The 11908-nt window shown below is 35.9% G+C and overlaps 1 protein-coding gene across 1 annotated transcript in view; it reads right to left on the reverse strand.

Annotated features, from left to right (window-relative positions):
* STON2 (stonin 2) overlaps window positions 1–11908 on the reverse strand; it is a 131181-nt gene that overhangs the window by 42044 nt on the left and 77229 nt on the right. The gene's annotated exons all lie outside the window — the stretch shown is intronic.

The following is an 11908-nucleotide window of genomic DNA, read 5'->3' on the forward strand; positions in this document are numbered from 1 at the left end:
AAGCCAAGATGCTCTCACTCCTCTATTGTTTGATATAGTCCTGGAAATGTTAGGAATAGCAATGAAAGAAATTAAAGATATAAAGACAGGTAAAGAGGAGTTAAAACTATTTCTCTTTGCTGGTGATATGATGAAACACTTAGAAAGTTCTGGGGAATCAGTTTAGATACTAGCTGAGACAATAGCTTTAGCCACAAAATTCTCAAAATTCAAAAGTACTTCTAATTCTTACATCAAAACCCAAAAGGCAATAATAGAAAGGGAAGTTTCATTCAAAAAAACTCTTTACAAAATGCATAAAATATCTAAAGAATGACCTACCAAAGCATACAAAAGTCTTTTAAGTAGTATCAAGGACTCTAATATCTTGGGTAATGATTCACTATTTGATTGAAACTGCTGGAAAAAATGGAAAGCACTCTGGCAAAAACTATTTATAGATCAAGATCCTGATGGAGTCAAAACCCACATATACCAGGTCATATCATAATAAAATTAGAGGAGCAGGAAAATAGATATTAATTAAATATAACTAAAGATAGGGGAAGATTTCTTGACCCATCAAAGAATAATTAGGTGGATATAGTAGTGAAGTAGTGAAGTGGGGGAAAAATCTTTTCAGTAAATGTTTTTGATATTTTATCTGATATACAAGATCTATGGATAACATATAAAAGTAGGATAAATCATTCCTTCAATTGCTAAGTGGTCAAAAAGAGATGAACAGGCAGAACTCAGAAGAAAGCAAGCAATCAACAACCACATAAAAATGCTTCAAATCACTACTAAAATGAGAAATACAAAAAAAACCAAACAGCTTTTAAATTCCGTTGCATATTTAGCAGCTTGGTAAAAATGATACAATTTTGGAGGGGCTATGGGAGCTTGATCACACTAATGTACTATTGATCAGACTATGAATTGGCACAGTTATCCAGGAAAACACTTTGGAACTATACTCAAGAAGTCATTAACCTATAAATACCCTTTCACCCAGTGATATCATTACCATATATAGACCTCAAGATTTTTTTAAAGAGCCTAAAAGAATTTATAGCAGCAATTTTTATTGTAGTAAAGAACTGAAAATTAAAAGAGTCCTTATTGATTGGTGAATAGCTGAACAAATTATGATAAGTGAACAAAATGGAAAGTTATTGCTTCCTAAAAAACAATAAAAGTGAGAAGTTCAGAGAAATCTGGGGAAGATTTGTATAAACTAATATAGGGTAAAGTGAGCAAAAGAAAGAGAACAATTTATCTGACTATATTAATGTAAAGGAAGACAAGTATGAACATCTTAAGAGGCACCAGTAACCATAAAATATTATTAAAAATATCACTTAAAAATAGTGCTTTTTTTTTTTTTTTTTTTTTTTTTTTTTTGCAGGGAGGAAGGAAGGCAAGAAGTAATGAGTTTCAGAAGTCTGGTGATTCTTAGATAATCTCTCTCTGATCACTTTTTTAGGTTGATTATTTATTTATTTATTTATTTATTTTAGCCCTTGTACTTCGGTGTATTGTCTCATAGGTGGAAGAGTGGTAAGGGTGGGCAATGGGGGTCAAGTGACTTGCCCAGGGTCACACAGCTGGGAAGTGGCTGAGGCCGGGTTTGAACCTAGGAGCTCCTGTCTCTAGGCCTGACTCTCACTCCACTGAGCTACCCAGCTGCCCCAGGTTGATTATTTTTGATAAAATATACCTTATATTTTCTTCTATTCCCCCCCCCCTAAATCTTTTACTTTGTTTTATTAATTCTTGTTTTCTCATATAGTAGTTTTCTGCTGAGGTAATTCTGATTTTCAATGAATTCAATTCTTGGATAAGGTTTACCATAGTTGTCTTAAGACATTAAATTTTCATATCATGATTTCTCCAAAAGTTATCCCATTTTCCATCATTTGTTTAATTTCTTTTAGACATTCTTAAATTCCTGTGGCCAAGACATGCTTTTTTTCTCAGGCTCTACTTCAAGAGTTCCTAATGTGGAGTCTAGAAAATCTAGAGGGGTTCAAGATATATTTCAGGAGGCCCATGCAAATGGATGGGGGAAAAATTACATCTTTTTTCCCCACTTACTTTTGGTGTCCTTTGTAATCATATATATGCATATACATGTATGTATGTATGTATGTATGTATGTATATATGTATATATTCTTTTAACCAGTGGTGTACTGGAGTCAATTCATTCTGGTTTCTTGAGACTTGATTTTTAGAGGGCTCTGCCTTCTAAAAGATGTCAGGCTTTATTTCCTGCCATGGTTTAGACCCAATTTACCTTCTTAACTGAGTAGGGCATGGGTTTCTTGGATGTTAGTCTGGCAATTAACCTTCCAAATGCCCTAGTTCAGTGATGGTAAACCTATGGCACATGTGCCAAAGATGGCATATAGAGTGCTCTCTGTGGACACACACATGCTGTTTCTCCCCACACACACACACCTCCCCCAACCAGTTCATTACTCGAAAGGTGGAGGGACTCAGGTGGAGCTGCCCCCCTCCTCCTCTCCACCACACCTGACAACATTTTTTAACATTCTCCTCCCAGCAGCCCAATGGGAGTGCACAGGGGTTAAGGTAGGCACAGCTGCAGAGCTGGAGGGGAGCAGAGTGCTCAGGCCACTCCCCTTCCCCTCTCTACACTCAATGAAAACATTTCTCTCATCACCTATCCCTTCACCTAGTGGCCCAATGGGAGTGCTTTTTCCCTCTCCTTTGTGGGGTTAAAGGTGGGACACAGTACATAGTCTCTAAAAGGTTCACCATCACTGCCTTAGTTTATCTTCACTCGAGGTTTCTACAGGATTCTGAAAGTCACTTTTTGTGAAATCTTATACTGGATCAAGTAGTTTATTGCTGAATGCCTTTTTTTTTCTTTGTCATTATTCCTTAAGGCCCATTTTAATGACTTTACTAAGATATCTGTGGGATATCTTTTAGGTTCTGCTATGGAACTATCTTCCTACAATCCTCAGAATATCTTGGTTTTAAAGGGATTACTGTTTGTGGGGCATGGATCCCAAAGTCCATGGACATCTCTTATAACTGAAGAGGGTATCTCTTTTCTTTATTTAAAGCATTTTCTCTTTTCTCAACCAACAGCAAGGAAACATTTGATTTTAGTCAAATCTCCATTCTTGAACTGGTCTTGGGAAAGAAATCAACCTTGTTGAGGTTCAAGATCTAAACTGAGACAAATATGAAGACAATCCCTATGTGTTGGAAATAAAACAGAGGCAGCTGCAGACAGCCGTTCAGAGAAAGACTTAATAAATACTCTCAACAGGGATGCTTATTCAGGGATCCATGAACTTATTTTAATATTTTGGTCAATGTATTTCAGTATTATTGTATTTATGAAAACTATTACAGGAAGGGATCTATTGCTTTCAGCATAATGTCAAGGGAGTTTATGACATAAATTGGTTAAGAACCTTTGCTTTAGAGAAAGGGATTAGAAGGAGAAATTGGCATCTACTGCCAACATTATCCCAGTTCTGGAGGTAAAAAGATACCTTTTAGGCTTAGAGGCTGCCATCTGGTGCTTCTGTGCCAGAAATCCAGCCACTAGATAAAATTCTCTTGGGCAAACCCTTTAAAGTGCAAATAGAACAAGCTAAAAAGAAGTTGTAACTTCTGTTAGGACTCATGAATTAAGTGCCATACCCTAACTGGCTGAAAATCCATTTTATTCACCAATTTAGGAATTCTTGGCTCTTAACTCCTGGTTATAACATGGAGAACTCAGTCTACCACTATCTGAAACAAAATCCTCATTTACTCTTCATTTAGATGAAACTGATAATAGCTATGGTTTCACCATATTCTCCTTCTTCCTCATTGCCTATAGTTACATTATTTTATATGACTCTATCCAGTCTCCTTTAAAATTTATACCCTGCACAAAGAATTTTTGCAGACAGTCCACTTTAATGTTCTGGGTGCCAGTCCTCACCCCAAAGATCCAGACCATCCATGTGACAACTCATGTCAAGAAGAATTCTTTGATTCAGGTTCCTACTTTTTAAGCTTGACTGTCCTATGAAAAAGAGTCTTTAACACACATCAATTACAAAGTAAACAATTTCATAAGGCTTACTTAAGGAATCCCATCTCAATTCTTTACTCATCATTCACATTTATTTATTTTACCATCTTTTGTGTATTTACTTCCAAGGAATTTATGTTCCCTTATTGCCTCTCCCTCTCTCTCCATTAAGAGCATAGAAATTTTCACAAAAGATTAATTAGTTCAAACAACAGAGTAATGAAAGCCATAAAACTTGCCTGGAAATCAAGATAGTGCCAAACCTTATCCCCATTACAATCAGTAAAAACTAGTGCTTCCTCCCCAACCCCCCACCTAAAACCCTTACCTTCTGTCCTACTATCAATCCCCAAACAGAAGAATGGCAAGAACTAGGCAATAGAGGTAAATGACTTGCCCAAGGTCACACAGCTAGGAAGTATGAGGTCAGATTTGAACCCAGGTCTCCCCCAAAAAACCTGTGTTTTTTAAAAAAAATTCTTCTTTATAGATTGGGAAATGGAGGAAAGGAGGGAAATTAAAAGTAGGAATCGTTCTTCTTATTGTAAACTGATTTCATGTCTTTTTTGCATATTTGTTTTGCAGTTAGATGAGACTTTAGGGATCACCTATTCTTATTTTGTTGATAAGAAAACTTAGTCCTAGAGAGGTAGATTGATGGTTCAAGCTCATATGGGACTGGGGTACAACCCAGGTCTTTGGGATCTCAGTACTGTTCCTTCCATTACTCAAAATATTAACATAGGATTCCAGATGGACACGCTGTGACCTCTGTGATCTTGCCAGCTAATGAGGGTACCATTATAATCTCAATGCCAATGGCTTCCACATTCATTTGGTCTGCCTTATTTTATTTCTTTAATTCCAGTTCCACATCACCAATAGTGTACTGGACACTTTCACCTATATATCTCATGGATGTCTCAAATTCAACATGTCCAAAGTGGAACTTTTCATTTTTTTCCCTCAAATCTTTCCCATTTCAAAGCTTCCCCTTTTTTATATCGCTAGCCTATTAATTGCTCATGGTCACAACCCTTGAATTATTACTGACTCTTCTCTCTTCCAACTCCCTTATCCAATTAGTTACCTGTCATGTTTGTTCAATTCTAGCTCCTTGTCCCTGCTCCATTTACTTCTTTTATTCACACATCATCTGTCTTTGTTCAGTTCTATATTACCTTTCATCTGGATTATTTCAATAACTTTAAAAAAAAACCCTTATTTTCTTAGAATTGTATATTGGTTCCAAGGCAGAAGAGTGGTAAGGGTTAGGCAATGTGGGCTACATGACTTTTCCAGGGTCATACAGTTAGGAAATGTCTTAAGTTAAATTTGAACCCAGGACTTTTGGACTCCAGGTGTGACTTTCCACTGAGCCACCCAGCTTCCCCTCAATAACCTCTTAATTGGTTTACTTGTTTCCTGTCTCTCCCTGTTCTCTAATCTATGCTCTACAACAAAAGTACCAAGTTGATATATCTAAAACAAAGATGTGATTTTGTCAATCACCTATTTGAAAATCTTGTGGCTCCCTACATTGCTTCAAGGATAGAATATGAAATCCTCAGCCTGGTATTTAAAGTCTGGCTCCAAGCCTCCTTTCACCTTTCCAGTCTTATTTCATACACATATTTAATTCATATACTCTCTTTTTCCAACTAACCAACAAGCATTTGTGAAGATTTGCTAGCTGTTCCCTAATACAGTATTCCATCTCCTACGTCTGCACAGGCTGTCTTCCTAAGCCCAAAATGCACTCACTACTCATTTCTACTTATTAGAATTCTTAGCCTTCTTTGAATATAATCTCCTTTAAATACAGCTCAAATACCACTTCCTTCAAGAGACCTTTCCTGATCCTCTACTTATGGAAATTAGTTTGTATTATTTTGTATTTACTTATTTGTATATCCCTCAGTAGAATGTAAACACCTAGTGGAAAGGATGAATTTCGTTTTTGAATTTGTATCCCTAGCCACTTTCACAATTCTTGGCATATATTAAATACATGACATATATTTGCCAAATTGAACTGAAGCTAAAAGTGAGGAGATTTCACTTCAGAAAAAAATTTAATGGCAAAAATTAAGTGTTCAGTCAGTCACCAAATAGAGGAAGAAAAGAGATTTTAAAACAGAAATAAGAATTGATACTGTTTCTGAAGAAAAGAAGGGTTGATTTTTAAAAATTTAACATGTTGGAGAAAAAAAATTTAGGACGACATCAAGGAACTTCTTAGGAAAAAATTCCCAGGGCCGGATGGTTTCACAAGTGAATTCTATCAAGCATTTAAAGAATAACTAAACCTGATACTATACAAATTATTTGATGAAATAAGCAAAGGAGTCTTACCAAATCCTTTTTATGACACAAATATAGTACTGATTCCAAAGTCAGAAAGACCAAAAACAGAGAAAGAAAACTACAAACCAATATCTTTAATGAACATAGATGTAAAAATCTTAAATAAAATACTAGCAAAAAGACTTCAACAAATGATCACGAGGATTATTCACTATGATCAGGCGGGGATTTATACCAGGAATGCAAGGATGGTTTAATATTAAAAAAACCATCCACACAACTGGCCATATCAATAATCAAACCAACAGAAAACACATGATTATCTCAATAGGTGCTGAAAAAGCCTTTGACAAAATACAACTCCCATTCCTATAGAATACATTAGGAAGTATAAGAATAGAAGGGCCCTTCTTCAAAATAATAAACATATATCTAAAACCATCAGCAAGTATCATCTGCAATGGGTATAAGTTAGAAGCCTCTCCAATAAGATCTGGAGTGAAGCAAGGATGCCCATTATCACCACTATTATTTAATATTGTACTAGAAATGCTAGCAGTAGCAATTAGAGAAGAAAAATAAATCAAAGGGATTAAAGTAGGCAATGAGGAAACTAAACTATCACTTTTTTGCAGATAGTATGATGGTCTACTTAAAGAGTCCTAGAAAATCAACTAAAAGGCTAGTGGAAATAATTAGCAACTTTAGCAAAGTTGCAGGGTACAAAATAAACCCACATAAATCATCAGCATTTCTATATATTTCCAACAAAACTCAGCAGCAGGAGTTAGAAAGAGAAACTCTATGTGTAGGATGAGCTAATATAATAAAAATGACAATACTACCCAAATTAATTTACTTATTCAGTGCCATAACTATCAAACTACCAAAAAACTTTTTATAGAATTAGAAAAAAATATAACAAAGTTCATCTGGAAGAACAAAAGATCAAGAATAACAAGGGAAATAAAGAAAAAAAAGGGAAGGATGGGGGCCTAGCAGTACCAGATCTTAAACTATTCTATAAAGCTGTGGTCATCAAAACAATATGGTACTGGCTAAACAACAGAATAGTGGATTAGTGGAATAGACTAGGGGTAAATGATCTCAGCAAGTTAGTGTTTCATAAACCCAAAGATCCCAGCTTTTGGGACAAGAACTCACTATTTGAGAAAAACTGCTGGGGAAAATTGGAAAACAGTATGGGAAAAATCAGATCTAGATCAACCTCTCATACCCTATACCAATATAAATTCAAAATTGGTAAATGACTTAAATATAAAGAATGAAATCATAAATAAATTAAGTGAACATAAACTGGTATCAGATCTGTAGGAAAGGAAGGAATTTAAGACCAAGCAAGAGATAGAGATTATTACAAAATGTACAATGAATGATTTTGAATTCATCAAATTAAAAAGGGTTTGTACAAACAAAACTAATGCAACCAAAATTAGAAGGAAAACAACAAACCGGGAAAACATTTTATAACAAAACTCTCTGACAAAGGTTTAATTTCCCAAATATATAAGGAGCTAAGTCAAATTTACAAAAAAATCAAGCCATTCCCCAGTCAACAAATGGTCAAGGGATATGAATAGGCAGTTCTCAGAAGAAGAAATCAAAACTCTCAATAATCACATGAAAAAATGTTCTCAATCCCTCCTGATTAGAGAAATGCAAATAAAAACAACTCTGAGGTACCACCTAGCAGACTGGCCAATATGGCAGCAAAGGAAAGTAATAAATGTTGGAGGGGATGTGGCAAAATTGGGAAATTAATGCATTACTGGTGGAGTTGTGAATTGGTCTAACCATTCTGGAAGGCCATTTGGAACTATGCTCAAAGGACTTTAAAAGACTATCTGCCTTTTGATCCAGCCATAGCACTGCTTGGTTTTTCGCTCAAGGAGATAATAAGGAAAAAGACTTGAACAAAAATATTTATAGCCGTGCTCTTTGTGGTAGCAAAAAACTGGAAAATAAGGAGGTATCTATTGATTGGGGAATGGCTGAACAAATTGTAGTATCTGATGGTGATGGAATACTATTGTGTTGAAAGGAGTAATTAACTAGAGGATTTTTATGTCAACCGGAAAGACCTCCAAGAATTGATGCAGAGTGAAAGGAGGAGAACCAGAAGAACATTGTACACAGAGATGGATACACTGTGGTAAAATTGAATGTAATGGACTTCTGCACTGGCAGCAATGGAATGACCCAGGACAATTCTGAAGGACTTATGAGAAAGAATGCTATCCACATTTATAGGAAGAACTGTGGGAGCAGAAATGCAGAAGAAAAACAGATGATCGATCATGTGGTTTGATGGGGATATGATTGGTGTTTTGATGTTAAAAGATCACTCTACTGCAAATATGAATAACGTGGAAATATGTTTTGAACAATGATACATGTATAACCCAGTGGAATTGCTTGTTGGCTTCTGGAGGGGGAAATTATGAATCATGTAACCATGTAAAAACATTCTAAATAAATAAATATTTTAAAAACGGTATCATATTGGGGGCAGCTATGTGGCTCAGTGGATGGAGCCCCAAGCCAAGAGATGGGAGATCCTGATTTCAAATCTCATCTCAGACACTTCTTACTTATGTGACCCTGGACTTAACCCACATTGCCTTCTGCCTTGGAACCTGTACACAGTATTGGGATTCTATGACTGAAAGTAAGAGGTTTTTAAAATAAAATAAAATGTATCATGTTAAAAAATTTTTAAAAACATCCTTTAAAGGGAAAGGATGGAGACTTAAACATTTATTAAGTGCTTATTATGTGCCAGGCACTGGGCTAATTACTTTCATGAGTATTATCTCATTTAGATCTTCATAACCTCTTTGGGAGGTAAGTACTATTATTCTCCTCATTTTATAGTTGAAGAAACTGAGGCAAACAGATTAATTTACTTGCCCACAGTCACATAACCTTGTGTCTGCACCACATTTGAACTCAGATCTTTCTTACTTCAGGTCCATCACTGTATTCATTGTACCTCTAAGGAGGCATTAAGATACTTGTTAAACATAAGTTTATCTTTAGCAGAATTTGGAGCCCATGTGCCACTACTGATCCATGCAAAGCTAGTCAGAGCAATTCATAGTCAAATTTCACTATCTAAATAGAAAGGGAAAGCAAATAATGTGAGGTAACAATTTTTATAGCTATAACTATTGACTAAATCTATCCAAAGTGTAGACAAAATATGATTTTTAAATGCTATCCCCTTATTTCATACATATGTCTAATCCTAAGCTAGCACAAAAGCTACAGGAGAGGGCTGGGTCCATATCAACCTTCTCTCTGGTTATATCACACCCTCTCTGCCTGCTGCCCCTGCCTTACTAAGATTTATTATAACCCCCCACACACACACACACACACATACACCCTCAACAAAAGCACTGGAAAAAGTATGTAAAGCCTTCTGGTGACCATGGTATTTTATTATAAAATCCATCTTCCCTCTTTTTCTTTTCTTTTCTTTTTTTTCCTCACAACACCATTAAGTTGTTTGGAAACAGGATCTTTATTTCTTTAGCATTCAATCCATCCTGGTTTCCTTCAGACAACCCAGCCATCACAGAAACCTAGATCTTTGTCCATGCATAACTGTCTCTAGTTTAAAAGTGAACATGGGAAATAAAATAAATATTTAATAGTAACTCCATTTATCAAGATGATGATGCTTTGAGGAAGGTTGGTGGGGGGAGAGATGGCAGAGGGGGCTCAAGAGAAAAGCTTTATTAAGAAAAGAAAGGAATCAGGAGGGAGGGGGTGAGAGTTATTGCTTTCAGCTTAAAGTAGATTCACCCCACAACCCTTTTAGAGGGCCAAATGACTGCAAATAGTCCTCCAGTCAAAACCTAATCTCTTTCTTTCTCTCTCTCCATTTCCATGATACTTGGACCCTGTTTTGTGTTGGTCTCTTTATCTCTAGGAAGAAGCTGCTTTATTGAAAGTTCATAGAAAAGACAGTTGCCCTATAGACAATAAAGCTGTCTGCACACCAGGAATTTTTGAAGGGAGGCTGCAACAATGCAGGCAGAATTTTCAACCTGTTGCTATAGTAGCAGAAGGAATGTGATTCAAGGGCAAACTGCAATACTGCTGTTCTCTACATTCAAATCCCTCCTAATAGGCTCCACAAAAGCTCCAGTAAGCAGATGGACATTAACCCTTAGAATGCCATCACCCCTTCCTTCCAAAGGACAGAAACACTCAAAAATCTGCCCAATTCTTCTCTAACTGCAACATTTTGAAAGCAGAATATCTAGGCTAGAGAGGACACAAGAAGAAAGAATGAAAAAAGAGAAGCTATTTAACTTGTCCATTTGGGGTTAACTGCAGACTGATTTTATTCTTGTGGCACTGTGATGCTTCTGCAGGTAAAAACCTTGTTATTTCTAGAATAATGAATCTATTTTCTTATAAAGATATTTTATTTTTACCAATTACACATAATGGCAATTTTCCACATGAGTTTTCTGAAGTTATATGATCCAAATTGTCTCCTTCCTTCCCTCTCCTCCCCCTTCCCAGAGATGGTAGGTAATTTGATCTGGGTTATACATGTATTATTGCACAAAATGTATTTCCATTTTGTTCATTTTTGCAAGAGAATAATCATATAAAGCCCAAACCTCAAAATAATAACCCAAATAAACTAAAGAGAAAAATAGTATGCTTTGATCTGCATAAGACAGTGCATCTAGAAATGGAAATTTGGTTCTCATCTAGGTTATACTCACAAGATTCTTTCAAATAAGTAAGCCTTTAATTTAATTAAGCCAGTTATCACATAAAATTTAAACAATACACCTATTCCTTATCATATTGATTACAAAAATTTTTACAGGCAGTTGCTGAGGATGAGAATTCAGCTAAGAATTTACAGTCAATAGCTGCCGGCATAGTGAGTAAGTATACCAAGTAACCATAGCCTAAGGGAAACAAAGGGATTCACAAGCCATTTCTCCCATTTTTGTCAGAAATTAAGAGTAGAAATGGGCAGACATTTAAACATACTCTATGAATTCTGGGCATTAAAACTGATTTAGAAAAAAATCACAAGACCAGGCTACTCTATTTGACTGTCTAGTATTTCTCTTATTTAGGGAGTACAAATACCAGGAAGAGAAAGAATATATAATATTTGAATCCCAGATCAGCTACTTGGGCTATTTACCTCTCTGACCCTGAGTTTCCTCACCTACAAAATGAGCATCTTACTACTAGTCCTACTGTTAGCTATATATAGGATAAATAGGAAATAATCAATAGAGAACAAAGACACTAGAATTAAGAGGGATCAGAAAAGACTTCCTGAAGAAACTGAGATTTTAGATGGACTTGAAGAAACCCAGGGAAGTCAAGAGGGGCAATGAAAATGAAGAACATTCTATGTGAAAATGAAAATACCCAGATTGAGGTGTACATGGTGGAGAGGGATAAGATTGAAGGTGCAAAAGGTGTGTGTGTGTGTGTGTGTGTGTGTGTGTGAGAGAGAGAGAGAGAGAGAGAGAGAGAGAGA

Source organism: Gracilinanus agilis, chromosome 2 (assembly GCF_016433145.1).
Source record: "Gracilinanus agilis isolate LMUSP501 chromosome 2, AgileGrace, whole genome shotgun sequence".
Classification (NCBI taxonomy): domain Eukaryota; kingdom Metazoa; phylum Chordata; class Mammalia; order Didelphimorphia; family Didelphidae; genus Gracilinanus; species Gracilinanus agilis.